This window comes from Euprymna scolopes, chromosome 23, assembly GCF_053919585.1.
Source record: "Euprymna scolopes isolate OS-2025 chromosome 23, ASM5391958v1, whole genome shotgun sequence".
NCBI lineage: Eukaryota > Metazoa > Mollusca > Cephalopoda > Sepiida > Sepiolidae > Euprymna > Euprymna scolopes.
Window position 1 is genome coordinate 71,801,682 of NC_136504.1, and position 12,269 is coordinate 71,813,950.

A 12,269-nucleotide genomic window follows, 5' to 3' on the forward strand; every position below is an offset into this window, starting at 1 on the left:
GTTGTCAACATTTTATTTTAGATTTATTAGTTGTCAACATTTTATTTTATATGTATTAATTGTCACCATTTTATATTAGATTTATTAGTTGCCAACATTTTATATTAGATTTATTAGTTGTCAACATATTATATTAGATTTATTAGTTGTCAACATTTTATATTAGTTTATTAGTTGTCACCAGTTTATATTAGATTTATTAGTTGTCAACATTTTATATTAGATTTATTAGTTGTCACCATTTTATATTAGATTTATTAGTTGTCAACATTTTATATTAGATTTATTAGTTGTCACCAGTTTATATTAGATTTATTAGTTGTCAACATTTTATATATAGATTTATTAGTTGTCACCATTTTATATTAGATTTATTAGTTGTCAACATTTTCTTTTAGATTTATAGTAGTCAACATTTTAGATTTATTAGTTGTCACCATTTTATATTAGATTTATTAGTTATCACCATTTTATATTAGATTTATTAGTTGTCAACATTTTATATTAGATTTATTAGTTGTAAACATTATATATTAGATTTATTAGTTGTCACCATTTTATATAAGATTTATTAGTTGTGAACATTTTATATTAGATTTATTAGTTGTCACCATTTTATATTAGATTTATTAGTTGTCACCAATTTTATATTAGATTTATATGTTGTCACCATTTTATATTAGATTTATTAGTTGTCAGCATTTTATATTAGATTAATAAGTTGTCACCATTTTATTTTAGATTTATTAGGTGTCAACATTTTATTCTATATTTATTAGTTGTCAGCATTTTATATTAGATTTATTAGTTGTCAACATTTTATATTAGATTTATTAGTTGTCAACATTTTATATTAGATTTATTAGTTGTCACCATTTTATATTAGATTTATTAGTTGTCAACATTTTATATTAGATTTATTAGTTGTCACCATTTTACATTAGATTTATTAGTTGTCAACATTTTATATTAGATTTATTAGTTGTCAACATTTTAGATGTATTAGTTGTCAACATTTTTGATTTATTAGTTGTCAACATTTTATTTTAGATTTATTAGTTGTCAACATTTTATTTTAGATTTATTAGTTGTCTCCATTTTATTTAAGATTTATTAGTTGTCAACATTTTAGAATTGATTTATTAGTAGTCAAAATTTTAGATTTATTAGTTGGCAACATTTAATGTTAGATTTATTAGTTGTCAACATTTTATTTTAGATTTATTAGTTGTCACAATTTTATATTAGATTTATTAGTTGTCAACATTTTATATTAGATTTATTAGTTGTCAACATTTTATATTAGATTTATTAGATTGCAACATTTTATTTTAGATTTAATAGTTATCACCATTTTATTTTAGATTCATTAGTTGTCACAATTTTATATTAGATTTATTAGTTGTCAACATTTTATATTAGATTTATTAGTTGTCAACATTTTATATTAGATTTATTAGATTGCAACATTTTATTTTAGATTTATTAGTTGTCAACATTTTAGATGTATTAGTTGGCAACATTTTATTTTAGTTTGATTAGTTGTCAACATTTTATAATTGATTTATTAGTAGTCAACATTTTAGATTTATTAGTTGGCAACATTTTATGTTAGATTTATTAGTTGTCAACATTTTATTTTAGATTTATTAGTTGTCAACATTTTATTTTAGATTTATTAGTTGTCAACATTTTATATTAGATTTATTATTTGTCAACATTTTATATTAGATTTATTAGTTGTCAACTCTTTATGTTTATTAGTTGTCAACATTTTATTTTAGATTTATTAGTTGTCAACATTTTAGATTTATTAGTTGTCAACATTTTATTTTAGATTTATTAGTTGTCACCATTTTATATTAGATTTATTCGTTGTCAACATTTTATATTAGATTTATTAGTTGTACACATTTTAGATTTATTAGTTGTCACCATTTTATATAAGATTTATTAGTTGTGAACATTTTATATTAGATTTATTAGTTGTCACCATTTTATATTAGATTTATTAGTTGTCACCAATTTTATATTAGATTTATATGTTGTCACCATTTTATATTAGATTTATTAGTTGTCAGCATTTTATATTAGATTAATAAGTTTCACCATTTTATTTTAGATTTATTAGGTGTCAACATTTTATTCTATATTTATTAGTTGTCAGCATTTTATATTAGATTTATTAGTTGTCAACATTTTATATTAGATTTATTAGTTGTCAACATTTTATATTAGATTTATTAGTTGTCACCATTTTATATTAGATTTATTAGTTGTCAACATTTTATATTAGATTTATTAGTTGTCACCATTTTACATTAGATTTATTAGTTGTCAACATTTTATATTAGATTTATTAGTTGTCAACATTTTAGATGTATTAGTTGTCAACATTTTTGATTTATTAGTTGTCAACATTTTATTTTAGATTTATTAGTTGTCAACATTTTATTTTAGATTTATTAGTTGTCTCCATTTTATTTAAGATTTATTAGTTGTCAACATTTTAGAATTGATTTATTAGTAGTCAAAATTTTAGATTTATTAGTTGGCAACATTTAATGTTAGATTTATTAGTTGTCAACATTTTATTTTAGATTTATTAGTTGTCACAATTTTATATTAGATTTATTAGTTGTCAACATTTTATATTAGATTTATTAGTTGTCAACATTTTATATTAGATTTATTAGATTGCAACATTTTATTTTAGATTTAATAGTTATCACCATTTTATTTTAGATTCATTAGTTGTCACAATTTTATATTAGATTTATTAGTTGTCAACATTTTATATTAGATTTATTAGTTGTCAACATTTTATATTAGATTTATTAGATTGCAACATTTTATTTTAGATTTATTAGTTGTCAACATTTTAGATGTATTAGTTGGCAACATTTTATTTTAGTTTGATTAGTTGTCAACATTTTATAATTGATTTATTAGTAGTCAACATTTTAGATTTATTAGTTGGCAACATTTTATGTTAGATTTATTAGTTGTCAACATTTTATTTTAGATTTATTAGTTGTCAACATTTTATTTTAGATTTATTAGTTGTCAACATTTTATATTAGATTTATTATTTGTCAACATTTTATATTAGATTTATTAGTTGTCAACTCTTTATGTTTATTAGTTGTCAACATTTTATTTTAGATTTATTAGTTGTCAACATTTTAGATTTATTAGTTGTCAACATTTTATTTTAGATTTATTAGTTGTCACCATTTTATATTAGATTTATTCGTTGTCAACATTTTATATTAGATTTATTAGTTGTACACATTTTAGATTTATTAGTTGTCAATATTTTAGATTTATTAGTTGTAATCATTTTATTATGTATTCATTAGTTGTCACCATTTTATTTTAGATTTATTAGTTGTCAACATTTTATTTTAGATTTATTAGTTGTCAACATTTTATTTTAGATGTATTAGTTGTCAACACTATATGTTAGATGTATTAGTTGTCAACATTTTCTATTAGGTTTATTAGTTGTCAACATTTTATTTTAAATTTATAAGTTGTCAACATTTAAGTTTTGTTAGTTGTAAACATTTTATTTTAGATTTATTAGTTGTCAACATTTTCTTTTAGATTTATAGTAGTCAAAATTTTAGCTTTATTAGTTGTCACCATTTTATATTAGATTTATTAGTTGTCAACATTTTATATTAGATTTATTAGTTGTCAACATTTTATATTTATAAGTTGTCAACATTTTAGATTTATTAGTTGTCAACATTTTATTTTAGATGTATTAGTTGTCACAATTGTATTTTTGATTTATTAGTAGTACACATTTTATAATTGATTTATTAGTAGTCAACATTTTAGATTTATACGTTGTCAACATTTTATTTTAGATTCATTAGTTTTAAACACTTATTTTAGATTCATTCGTTGTCAACATTTTATTTTTGATTTATTAGTTGTCACCATTCTATTTTAGATTTATTAGTTGTCAACATTTTATATTAGATTTATTAGTGGTAAACATTTTATATTAGATTTATCAGTTGTCAACATTTTAGATTTATTAGTTTTCAACATTGTAGATTTATTAATTGTCAACATTTTATTTTAGATTTATTAGTTGTCAACATTTTATTTTAGATTTATTAGTTGTCAACATTTTATATTAAATTTATTAGTTGTCGACATTTTATATTAGATTTATTAGTTGTCACCATTTTAGATTTATTAGTTGTCAACATTTTATTTTAGATTTATTAGTTGTCAACATTTTATTTTAGATTTATTAGTTGTCAAAATTTTATTTTAGATTCATTAGTTGTCACCATTTTATATTAGATTTATTAGTTGTCAAAATTTTATTTACGATTCATTAGTTGTCACCATTTTATTTTAGATTTATTAGTTGTCAACATTTTTTTTTAGATTTATTAGTTGTCAACATTTTATTTTAGATTTATTAGTTGTCAACATTTTATATAAGATTTATTAGTGTTCAACATTTTATATTAGATTTATTAGTTGTCAACATTTTATTTTAGATTTATTAGTTGTCAACATTTTATTTTAGATTTATTAGTTGTCAACATTTTATATTAGATTTATTAGTTGTCACCATTTTATTTTAGATTCATTAGTTGTCACCATTTTATTGTAGATATTAGTTGTCAACATTTTATTTTAGATTTATTAGTTGTCACCATTTTATATTAGATTTATTAGTTGTCAACATTTTATATAAGATTTATTAGTTGTCAACATTTTATTTTAGATTTATTAGTTGTCAACATTTTCTTTTAGATTTGTTAGTTGTCACCATTTTATTTTAGATTTATTAATTGTCAACATTTTATTTTAGATTTGTTAGTTGTCACCATTTTATTTTTGCCTTATTAGTTGTCCACTTTTTTTTTGATTTATTAGTTGTCACCATTTTATTTTAGATTTATTAATTGTAACCATTTTGGATTTATTTACTGTCACCATTTTATATTAGATTTCTTAGTTGTCAACATTTTATATAAGATTTCTTAGTTGTCACCATTTTTTTTTAGATTTATTAGTTGTCAACATTTTATATAAGATTTATTAGTTGTCACCATTTTATATTAGATTTATTAGTTGTCAACATTTAATTTTAGATTAATTAGTTGTCAACATTTTATATTAGATGTATTAGTTGTCAACATTTTATTTTAGATTTATTAGTTGTCAACATTTTATTTTATATGTATTAATTGTCACCATTTTATATTAGATTTATTAGTTGCCAACATTTTATATTAGATTTATTAGTTGTCAACATATTATATTAGATTTATTAGTTGTCAACATTTTATATTAGTTTATTAGTTGTCACCAGTTTATATTAGATTTATTAGTTGTCAACATTTTATATTAGATTTATTAGTTGTCACCATTTTATATTAGATTTATTAGTTGTCAACATTTTATATTAGATTTATTAGTTGTCACCAGTTTATATTAGATTTATTAGTTGTCAACATTTTATATATAGATTTATTAGTTGTCACCATTTTATATTAGATTTATTAGTTGTCAACATTTTCTTTTAGATTTATAGTAGTCAACATTTTAGATTTATTAGTTGTCACCATTTTATATTAGATTTATTAGTTATCACCATTTTATATTAGATTTATTAGTTGTCAACATTTTATATTAGATTTATTAGTTGTAAACATTTTATATTAGATTTATTAGTTGTCACCATTTTATATAAGATTTATTAGTTGTGAACATTTTATATTAGATTTATTAGTTGTCACCATTTTATATTAGATTTATTAGTTGTAACCAATTTTATATTAGATTTATATGTTGTCACCATTTTATATTAGATTTATTAGTTGTCAGCATTTTATATTAGATTAATAAGTTGTCACCATTTTATTTTAGATTTATTAGGTGTCAACATTTTATTCTATATTTATTAGTTGTCAGCATTTTATATTAGATTTATTAGTTGTCAACATTTTATATTAGATTTATTAGTTGTCAACATTTTATATTAGATTTATTAGTTGTCACCATTTTATATTAGATTTATTAGTTGTCAACATTTTATGTTAGATTTATTAGTTGTCAATATTTTAGATTTATTCATTTTATTTTAGATTTATAGTAGTCGACATTTTTGATTTATTAGTTGTCAACATTTTATTTTAGATTTATAGTAGTCAACATTTTAGATTTATTAGTTGTCAACATTTTATATTAGATTTATTAGTTGTAAATATTTTAGATTTATTCCTTGTCGACATTTTAGATTTATTAGTTGTTAACATTTTATTTTAGATTTATAGTAGTCAACATTTTAGATTTATTAGTTGTCAACCTTATATATTAGATTTATTAGTTGTCAACATTATATTTTAGATGTATTAGTTGTCAACATTTTATTTTAGATTTATTAGTTGTCACCATTTTATATTAGATTTATTAGTTGTCAACATTTTATATTAGATTTATTAGTTGTCACCATTTTATATTAGATTTATTAGTTGTCAACATTTTCTGTTAGATTTATAGTAGTCAACATTTTAGATTTGTTAGATGTCAACATTTTATTTTATATTTATTAGTTCTCACCATTTTATATTAGATTTATTAGTTGTCAACATTTTATATTAGATTTCTTAGTTGTCACCATTTTATTTTAGATTTATTAGTTGTCAACATTTTATATTAGATTTATTACTTGTCACCATTTTATATTAGATTTATTAGTTGTCAACATTTTATATTTTATTTATTAGTTGTCACCATTTTATATTAGATTTATTAGTTGTAACCACTTTATATTAGATTTATTAGTTGTCAACATTTTATATTAGATTTATTAGTTGTCACCATTTTATATTAGATTTATTAGTTGTCAACATTTTATATTAGATTTATTAGTTGTCAACATTTTAGATTTATTCCTTGTCGACATTTTAGATTTATTAGTTGTCAACATTTTATTTTAGATTTATAGTAGTCAACATTTTAGATTAATTATTTGTCAACATTTTATATTAGATTTATTTGTTGTCAACATTTTAGATTTATTCCTTGTTGACATTTTAGATTTATTAGTTGTAAACATTTTATTTTAGATTTATAGTAGTCAACATTTTAGATTTATGAGTTGTCAACATTTTATATAAGATTTATTAGTTGTCAACATTATATTTATATGTATTAGTTGTCAACATTTTATTTTAGATTTATTAGTTGTCAACATTTTATATTAGATTTATTAGTTGTCAACATTTTATATTAGATTTATTAGTTGTCAACACTTTATTTTAGATTTATTAGTTGTCACCATTTTATTTTAGAATTATTAGTTGTAAACATTTTATTTTAGACTTATTAGTTGTAAACATTTTTTTTTGATTTATGAGTAGTCAACATTTTATTTTAGATTTATTAGTTGTCAACATTTTATTCTAGATTTATTAGTTGTCAACATTTTAGATTTATTAGTTGTAAACATATTTTTTTAGATTTATTAGTTGTCAACATTTTATTGTAGATTTATTATTTGTAAACATTTCATTTTAGATTTATTAATTGTCAACGTTTTAGATTTATTAACTGTCAACATTTTATTTTAGATTTATTCGTTGTAAACATTCTATGTCAGATTTATTAGTTGTCAACATTTTAGATCTATTAGTTTTCACCATTTTATTTGATATTTATTCGTTGTAAACATTTTATGTGAGATTTATTGATTGTCAGCATTTTAGATTTATTAACTGTCAACATTTTTGATTTGTTAGTTGTATACATTTTATATTAGATTTATTAGTTGTCACCCCTTTATAGTAGATTTATTCGTTGTAAACATTTTATTTTAGATTGTGTAGTTGTCAACATTTTAGATTTATTAATTGTCAACATTTTATTTTAGATGTATTAGTTGTAAACAGTTTGTTTTAGATTTATTTGTTGTCACCATTTTATATTAGATTTATTAGTTGTAAACATTTTATATTAGATTTATTAGTTGTAAACATTTTAGATTTATTAGTTGTCAAAATTTTAGATTTATAAGTTGTAAATATCTTATTTTAGATTTATTAGTTGTAAACATTTTATTTTAGATTTAGTAGTTGTCAACATTTTATTTCAGATTTATTAGTTGTAAACATTTTATTTTAGATGTATTAGTTGTCAACATTTTATTTAAGATTTATTAGTTGTCACCATTTTATTTTAGATTTATTAGTTGTAAACATTTTATTTTAGAGTTATTAGTTGTAAACATTTTATTTTCGATTTATTAGTTGTGACCATTTTATATTAGATTTATTAGTTGTCAACATTTTTTTTAGATTTATTAGGTGTCAACATTTTTTTTTAGATTTATTAGTTGTCAACATTTTATTTTAGATTTATTCGTTGTCAACATTTTATTTTAGATTTATTAGTCGTCAACATTTTATTTTAGATTTATTAGTTGTCAACATTTTATATTAGATTTATTAGTTGTCAACATTTTATTTTAGATTTATTAGTTGTCAACATTTTATTTTAGATTTATTAGTTGTACACATTTTAGATTCATTAGTTGTCAACATGTTAGATTTATTAGTTGTAAACTTTTTATATTAGATTTATTCGTTGTCAACATTTTATATTAGATGTATTAGTTGTCAACATTTTATATTAGATTTATTAGTTGTCAACATTCTATATTAGATTTATTAGTTGTCACAAGTTAATTTTAGATTTATTAGTTGTCAAGATTTTATATTAGATTTATTAGTTGTCAACATTTTAGATTTATTAGTTGTCAGCATTTTAGATTTATTAGTTGTAAACATTTTGTTTTAGATTTATTTGTTGTCAACATTTTATTTTAGGTTTATTAGTTGTCAACATTTTATATTAGATTTATTAGTTGTAAACATTTTATTTTAGATTTATTAGTTGTCACCATTTTCTATTAGATTTATTAGTTGTCAACATTTTATATTAGATTTATTAGTTGTCAACATTTTATTTTAGATTTATTATTTATCACCATTTTATATTAGATTTATTAGTTGTCAACATATTATATTAGATTTATTAGTTGTCAACATTTTATTTTAGATTTATTAGTTGTCACCAATTTATTTTAGATTTATTAATTGTCAACATTTTAGATTTATTAACTGTCAACATTTTATATTAGATTTATTTATTGTCAACATTTTAGATTTATTAGTTGTCAACCTTTTAGATTTATTAGTTGTGACCATTCTATATTAGATTTATTAGTTGTCAACATTTTATTTTAGATTTATTAGTTGTCAACATTTTTTTTTAGATGTATTAGTTGTCACCATTTTATATTAGATGTATTAGTTGTCACCATTTTATATTAGATTTATTAGTTGTCAACATTTTATTTTAGATTCATTAGTTGTCAACATTTTAGATTTATTAGTTGTCACCATTTTATTTTAGATTTATTAGTTGTCACCATTTTATATTAGATTTATTAGTTGTCAAAATTTTATTTTATATTCATTAGTTGTCACCATTTTATTTTCAATTTATTAGTTGTCAACATTTTATTTTAGATTTATTAGTTGTCAACATTTTATTTTAGATTTATTAGTTGTCAACATTTTATTTTAGATTTATTAGTTGTCAACATTTTAGATTCATTAGTAATCAAAATTTTAGATTTATTAGTTGTCACCATTTTATATTAGATTTATTAGTCGTCAACATTTTATATTAGATTTATTAGTTGTCACCATTTTATTTAAGATTTATTAGTTGTAAACATTTTAGATTTATTAGTTTTCAACATTTTAGATTTATTAGTAGTCAACATTTAAGATTTATTAGTTGTCAACATTTTATATTAGATTTATTAGTTGTCAACATTTTATATTAGATTTATTAGTTGTCAACATTTTATATTAGATTTATTAGTTGTCACCATTTTAGCTTTATCAGTTGTCAAAATTTTAGATTTATTAGTTGTCAACATTTTCTGTTAGATTTATTAGTCGTCACCATTTTATTTTAGATTTATTAGTTGTCACCATTTTATTTAAGATTTATTAGTTGTCAACATTTTAGATTTATTAGTTTGCAACATTTTAGATTTATCAGTTGTCAACATTTTATTTTAGATTTATTAGTTGTAACCATTCTATTTTAGATTTATTAGTTGTCAACATTTTATATTAGATTTTTTAGTTGTCAATATTTTATTTTAGATTTATTAGTTGTCAACATTTTATTTTAGATTTATTAGTTGTCACCATTTTATTTTAGATTTATTAGTTGACAACATTTTATTTTAGATTTATTAGTTCTCACCATTTTATTTTAGATTTATTAGTTGTCACCATTTTATATTAGATTTATTAGTTGTAACAATTTTATTGTAGATTTATTAGTTGTCACCATTTTATATTAGATTTATTAGTTGTCAACATTTTATTTTAGATTTATTAGTTGTCACCATTTTATATTAGATTTATTAGTTGTCAACATTTTATTTTAGATTCATTAGTTGTCACCATTTTATTTTAGATTTATTAGTTGTCAACATTTTATTATAGATTAATTAGTTGTCAACATTTTTTTTAGATGTATTAGTTGTCAACATTTTATATTAGATTTATTAGTTGTCAACATTTTATATTAGATTTATTAGTTGTCCACATTTTATTTTAGATTTATTAGTTGTCAACATTTAATTTTAGATTTATTAGTTGTCAACATTATATTTTAGATTCATTAGTTGTCAACATTTTATATTAGATTTATTAGTTGTCACCATTTTATTTTAGATTTATTAGTTGTAAACATTTTGTTTTAGATTCATTAGTTGTCCCCATTTTATTTTAGATTTATTAAATTTCAACATTTTAGATTAATTAGTTGTCAACATTTTATATTAGATTTATTAGTAGTCAACATGTTAGATTTATTAGTTGTCAACATTTTAGATTTATTAGTTGTAAACATTTCATTTTGGATTTATTAGTTGTCAACATTTTTATTTAGATTTATTAGTTGTCAACATTTTAGATTTATTAGTTGTAAACATTTTATATTAGATTTATTAGCTCTCACCATTTTATTTTTGATTTATTAGTTGTCAACATTTTAGATTTATTAGTTGTCAACATTTTATTTCAAATTTATTAGTTGTCAACATTTTAGATTTATTAGTTGTCAACGTTTTATTTTAGATTTATTAGTTGTCACCATTTATTTTAGATTTATTAATTATCAACATCTTATTTTAGATTTATTAGTTGTCAACATTTTATATTAGATTACTTAGTTGTCACCATTTTATTTTAGATTTATTAATTGTCAACATTTTATTTTAGATTTATTAGTTGTCTACATTTTATATTAGATTTATTAGTTGTCAACATTTTAGATTTATTGGTTGTCAACATTTTAGATGTATTAGTGGTAAACATTTTATTTTGGATTTATTAGTTGTCAACATTTTATTTTAGATTTATTAGTTGTCAACATTTTAGATTTATTAGTTGTAAACATTTTATTTTCAATTTATTAGTTGTCAACATTTTATTTTAGATTTATGAGTTGTCACCATTTTATTTTAGATTTAGTAGTTGTCAACATTTTATTTTAGATTTATTAGTTGTCAACATTTTAGATTCATTAGTAATCAACATTTTAGATTTATTAGTTGTCACCATTTTATATTAGATTTATTAGTTGTCAACATTTTATATTAGATTTAGTAGTTGTCAACATTTTATATTAGAGTTATTAGTTGTCAACATTTTCTATTAGATTTATGCGTTGTCAACATTTTATTTTAGATTTATTAGTTGTCAACATGTTCTTTTAGATTTATTAGTAGTCAACATTTAAGATTTATTAGTTGTCAACATTTTATATTAGATGTATTAGTTGTCAACATTTTATATTAGATTTATTAGTTGTCACCATTTTCTATTAGATTTATTAGTTGTCAACATTTTATATTAGATTTATTAGTGGTCACCATTTTAGATTTATTAGTTGTACAAAATTTTAGATTTATTAGTTGTCAACATTTTCTGTTAGATTTATTAGTCGTCAACATTTTATATTAGATTTATTAGTTGTCACCATTTTATTTAAGATTTATTAGTTGTCAACATTTTATAATTGATTTATTAGTAGTCAACATTTAAGATTTATTAGTTGGCAAAATTGTATTTTAGATTTATTAGTTGTCAACATTGTATTTTAGATTTATTAGTTGTAAACATTTTATTTTAGATTTA